Here is a 6,000-nt window from a genome sequence, read left to right on the forward strand (position 1 = left end):
TCCTTTACCAGCCGGCTCATCCCCAAAGAACGACGCTAAAGCCCCACTTACTATCACCAACCGACTTCTAGGCCCTGGCAACAACTGCTTGGCAGCACCCACTGATACATACCTAAAAGGTATTCACTTCCGATTCACAATCCCTACTCTTCAACTCAGGAGTCCTCTTATTTCGGTAGATTCTAAACTTCCTACGGTTATGTACCTAATTTCCATCCATCTCCCATACAAGCCTGAGTCTTCCTCCCAGACTACAAGGCACCGAGTCCGGGCAGGTGTACACTAGACAGCTGGCCCATCTCTGTCCCCAAACAGACCTCCAGGGTCGCCCTTTCCGCTGTCCTCCAGCCTTCTTCCACTCTGACAGTCTTCCACTGTCCAGGGACCTCGGCATCCCCCAAAGCCTGTCCCTCTATGAGCCCGCTGGTTTTTCCCTAGATCTCGCTGACCTCTCTCCAGGTAAGCCGGGGACCCCTCGCCCCAGCAGGCCCCACCTGCGGGTCCTGGATCCCCCAACACCAGCTAGGAGTGTTGCCAGCCTGCGACGTTAAAACATAAACAGCTCCTCTTCCCAAAAGCCACCGCCGTCCTCGAGCCGTCCCCGGCCAAATAAGCTCACCTGAGCTCTGCCCGGAGACCCCCAGTTCACCCCCGCCTCCGCCATCTTCAGGGACCGGCCCCCGACCTACTCCCCTCCCACAGCTCCGCCTGAGCCGCACTGCGCCTGCGCCGCCCGGCGGCTTCACGCTGACGGTAGGGGCAGAGGAGCTTCCGGTTGCCTCTGCGCGCACTGCCTCCGCTCTGCGGAGACGGGGCAAAAGGACTTCCGGTGTGCCGGGCACTCCGGGCTGGAAGGAGGTGGGGACCCTGTCTGGGAGGAGGAGAGGCTGCGAAATCAGCTGTTGTTGGTGCCCTCGGGAGTCAGAGGTTCTGGATGGGCATCTGGACTCTGTGGGCGGAGTGAGGGACTCGTGCGCGCACGCACGCGCAGCCCGAGACTCCACCCTCTGCGTGGGCCGCAGTTGCCAGCCGGGTGACAGGCTCCACGGTTGTCGCCTGCAACTTCTTCCCGCCTTGGAGTGTGCCTCAGTATCCTTTCTGAATACGGATTAAAGGCAGCTCTTTGCATCAGCTCTCGAGAGACTTGGGTCAAAGACCAAGCAACACAAAACCTTATCACCTCTGTTACTGTCAAAATTTGACTTAAAGCGCTTCCTTCTTGAGACAGGGTCACACAGTGTATGTAGCCTTAGCCGGTCTGAAGCTACCCAGGTAGACCAGGCAGACCTCGAGAGCTACTTGTCTCTGCTTCCTCAGTGCTAGGATCAGAAGTGTGCGCCACCACGCCCAGCTAAGACCTTCCTTTTAGAACTGGAAACCATAATTAAGAGAATGGATAGTGTGCACGTTGGAGATGGTGCAGATGAGCTGTTGTTTTGGATGGAAAATGGTACAGAGAAGTTTTGTTTTCTTTATTCCTTGAAGATTTTAAGGACTTGAAGTTCGAGTGGGGAAGTGGAGTGCGAATCCGGGAGATGTGTCAGGGAAGTGGGGAGTAAATATAAAAATGCATTGTATGAAGTCCTTAAGGACTCTTTTTTTTTTTTTTTAAAGAAAAATTTCATACATATACAATACGTTTTGATCATTTTTCCTGCCCACCACTACATTCCTCTACAGAGTGTTTTTAAAGGCTAATAAGTGGCTTGATTACCACCTCTGGGCTGTTCACTATATCATCTTTTGGGGAGCTTAGCCAAAAATATATTATGCTTGTGGTCTGATTGCATTGGTCTTAAGGAGAGTTTTGTAGGAACTATGGGCCTAAAGTAATTGCTATAATTTAGCAAGAGAATGTCATTTGGTTAAATGCCTTTGTTTTCATTTACTTTGAACTAACAATCAGATGCATCTTTAACAGTTTCTGATCATTTTATCAACACATTTATTTCTTAAAAATAAGAGAAACTAAACTTGGACCAAAAGACTCAGCATGTAATAATATGGCTTTTCATGTATTTCTAATGGTTTTTGTCTAGCTAATCTTAAATTTAATTCCTGCAGGTTTTTATGCATAGTAATTGAAAGCCTAGGCTAATTATGCTGCACAGATGAAGAGTTTTATAAGGAAAAATAAAAATACACATGGGATAACCCATATTATCCATGATATGATATTTTTGTCAACTTGGCAGGATTGAGAATCGCTATGGGAATACCTCTGGGTGTATGTCTGAGGGATGTTTCTAGAAACATTTCAGGAAAGAAGGAAGGAAGAAGCACATGGATGTGAGCAGCCCCAATGGGGTCAAGAGCTGAATAAAAAAGAGAAAGCTCACTGAGCATCAACACTCCTCTCAGTTTCCTGTTTCTTTCCTGTCTCTTCAGTCAGTGTGACCTCACTCTCGCCTCCATGCCTTAGCTATGGTGATGGCCTGTGTCCTTCCTTAATGGGAGCCAAAATAAACCCATCCTCCCTCAAGTCCTTTTGCCAAGCATTTGTTTTTCACAGCAACATGAAAATCCAGAACAAACTGATGTCAGGGTATGACTTAAGAGGGCGGTGAGATCATATTTATTTTGGCTTACTTTAAAGTTGGTTCTGTGCCATTGGACTGCTGGTGAAGACTTTTTGAAAGTTCAGTTGTGTCTCAGCACTGACTCCATATGTGAAGTCAGGTCCAATTGGTCCTTTTTTTCTAGGTTTTTCTTTTTATAGATATGAAGTAAAATAGTGAACCTGCTAATTTTTAAAGTCCTTTTAACCACTAGAAATATCAGTGATTTGATAGTTCTGCTGTTGCCCTGCCCCAATAATACTTCTTGTTTGTTCTTTCAATGAGAGAGACCATTGGGCAAATTAGAAAGAATAAACACTGCAGCTAAATATAAGCAAACATCCACAGAAGTCACTGGGCTGCTTTTACTTCCCTAAAAGCTTCATTTACTTCTACAAAGCAAAAAAAACAGTAAGAACTTTTGCTTCTTTGAGATTATAAAATGAATCATTTACAAGTTCATTTATCTCTTCTACAACTTCAACCTGAGCAGCTAGCAGACATCTTCAGCCTTAATGGTAATTATTGTATGTGGGCGGATACTTCAGTTAAGGTTCTGAGAACCTGGCACTTGGAAATCTTACTCAAATAAAAAGCATCGAGACAGTAAAACCAAAGAACATGGCAGGTTTTTCTATTCAATGACTGGAACCCCAAATTCTAAAACCTATCTTATCTTTCTTTTATGGTAGTGTTTGTTTGTTTGTTTGTGGTCATATTTGAGTCAAGAGCTCACCGTGTAGCAGGGGCTGACCTGAAATTCACTATGCAGGCTAGGCTGGCCTTGAACCTGTAGAGATCCTTCAGCCTCTGCCTCCTAAGTGCTGGGGTCACAGGGGTCATGTGTCTGTATCGCCAAAGCTGGAGGTTTTAATGTGAAATACTGCTTTTGTTTGGCCATAGCTTCTCTAATGCCAGGCTTATGGAAATCTGCCCTAGTATGGGGATATCAACCACTGTAGTAGAACCTTTAAGATATAGGCAGGGCCTAATAAACAGCAATTATGCAATCTGGGCTCCACTCATGAATGGGGTGATTAAAGACTGGTATGAGTGAATTCATTATTAGAGAGCAGGTTGTTATAAGAAGAGCAAGCCTCTTGCCTCTCGGCAAGCTCCTGCCCTCTTACACGTGTCTCCTCTATATTATCTACCATGTTGCCTCATAGGTAAAAGGCCCTCCCCAGGTTCAACCAGCCTGGCCAAGTGTCTTAGACTTTGACCTTCCAAAACTGTGAGCTAAGTAAAAATCTCCATAAAAAGGACCCAGTCCCAGATAGTTTATTATAGCAAGCATAACAAAACAGACTAACACAGATACATAACTTAAGGGGCCTAAAAGGAAATTTTGCCTCTTTAAGATTATTGGATGAATCATTTCTTAGTTCATTCATCGCTTCTACAACTGTAACCTGAGCAGCTACTAGACATCAAGCACTGGACCTTAAGAAGAAAGTAAATGGACAAATTGCGCTTACAGTCTAGTGAGAGAACCACAATAAATGGTTAAATTGATATGTAATAGCAATGTTAGTTATTTCTCTCATCGCTGTGATTAAATACCTGACAAGAAATGACTTGAGGGTAAATCAGTTTATTTTAGATCATGTCATAAGAAAGACTGCAGTCTGTCATGGTGGGAAAGTCAAGGGGATAGGCGCGTGAGTCTGCTGATCACATTGGAGAATGGACAGGAAATGTGACTTAACTACAAAGCCTCCAGGCTCAGCCCAGTGACCACATTTCTGCAGCAGGGCTCCACTACCTAATTACCACCAGGAGCTGGAAACAGTGTCCAAACACATGAGCCTGGGGGAGATACTGCATATTCAAACCACAAGTGTTAACAAGATGTACCTTGAATTAACAGAGATACTTGGAGACTAAATGTGATTTCAAGTCAGAGTTGAAAACTGTGAAGGATCTGCGGAGGGCAGGCTGAAGAATAACTCTGAAGATACAATAGCTGGAAACTCAGTGTGTTCCCAGAGTTGGCAGAAAGACTGAGTCTCAAGGATGAGTGGAGGGAAGAGGGGAGGAAGATAATAATCAAAGATGGAAAAAGCTACAACTGAAGGCTATATATTAGCATCATGATTGGCCCTGTATTGTGTGTCAGGTACTGTGGTTTGTATGGGGGGTGGGAGGCACCCATGTGTACACAGGCACACGTTTAGTACATGTATGTGCATGTGTGTGCCAAGAAGTGATACTTGGTGTCTTTCTCATTCCCACCCTACCATAGTTTTTGAGACAAGGTCTCTCACTCACCCTGAAGCTCGTGAACTTGGCTCTCCTGGCTGGCCAGCAAGCCTCAGGGACCCTCCTGTTTCTGCCTCCTCGGCACTGGGATTACAAGTCCATGCTACCATCCCCAGGTTTCATAGGGTTGATTCATTCACTCTTCCGTGGCCAGCACTGTACTGAACCATCTCTGCAGCCCTTGAATTCACTCTTACATCATGCATCCTAACCCCTCTGAATTCGACACCTGAGTAGTTCTCAGCGTGACTGTAGATTAGGACCACCTGTGAAATTACATTAATTCATGTCCTATATTTGGTACCTTTCTAGGACCTAAGCTATACTGTACATATTCTAGTTTAATTGCACTGAAGGACAGACCTGGGCCCATTCAATAAAGTTCTTGTATAATCCTAATACACTCTTAAAGAAACCCTAATACAGACAGTCTAGCATCATTTGGCAATAAAATAGAAAACGAGGCAGAAGCTCAACACACATCTGTTCAATTCCAATGCCTATGTTCTTAGCCACTCTCTACAGCCTTGTCAACAATTGCATACAGTAAGCAGTTAGAAACTCACTGAGACACAGAAATAAATGAGACAGAGCACTTACCTTCAGTACATTCATTGAGGGAAGCAGAGATGTCAGGAAAGCAAGCTAGTCCAGCTCACATAAACAGACATAAGCAAATAGAGAACTCCCATTGAGATAAGACCTGCCCCATTTTAATATAGATTGGTGTGGAAGGTGACCAATGGCAGGGGATGTAGGACAGCAGGATTGCAAGTGTCAGCTGGGACATGGTGCAAGCATTTATTGAGGCAATGGCAGGGGTCAGAGAATTGGCAGAGCTAACTGTCCCCTGATGTGAAAGTGATGAAAAGTTCTGAGTGGAAGTGGCTTCCAAGTTCTGAGCCAGAGAAGTGCAGTGGAAGAACACTGTTGATTTAGCTAAAGAGTTGAGAGTTGAGTTGGGGTCGAATAACTTCAAAGGACTTAGAATGTTCAGATAGAGAAATCCTATCAGAGCAGTGGAGATGCGAATCTATAACTCAGGTGAGCAAATACATTCATAAAATAGGAGCCTAAGATGGTTCCATTGGTTCAGCATTTGACTTACAGGCATGAGGACCCAAGTTCTGTCCTCAGAAGCCATGTAAAAAGCTAAGTGTAGTGGCATGTGCTTACAATC

At 44.8% G+C, this 6,000-nt stretch overlaps 1 protein-coding gene across 8 annotated transcripts in view; it reads right to left on the reverse strand.

Moving 5' to 3' along the window:
* The window catches only part of Insig2 (insulin induced gene 2), a 28,310-nt gene extending 22,719 nt beyond the window's left edge, over window positions 1-5,591 (reverse strand). For 3 of the 8 annotated variants that reach the window (NM_001271532.1, NM_001357251.1, NM_133748.2), the window contains exon 1: window positions 620-953. The gene's annotated coding sequence lies outside the window, so the exon portion shown is untranslated. Of the gene's footprint in view, window positions 1-449; window positions 4,931-5,420 lie in introns of those variants that run through there. The other 5 variants (XM_006529891.4, NM_178082.3, XM_006529892.2 and 2 more) reach the window with 5 other exon arrangements.
* Window positions 5,592-6,000: the final 409 nt, after the last annotated feature.

The sequence above is a fragment of the Mus musculus genome, chromosome 1 (genome assembly GCF_000001635.26).
Source record: "Mus musculus strain C57BL/6J chromosome 1, GRCm38.p6 C57BL/6J".
Taxonomy (NCBI): Eukaryota; Metazoa; Chordata; class Mammalia; order Rodentia; family Muridae; genus Mus; species Mus musculus.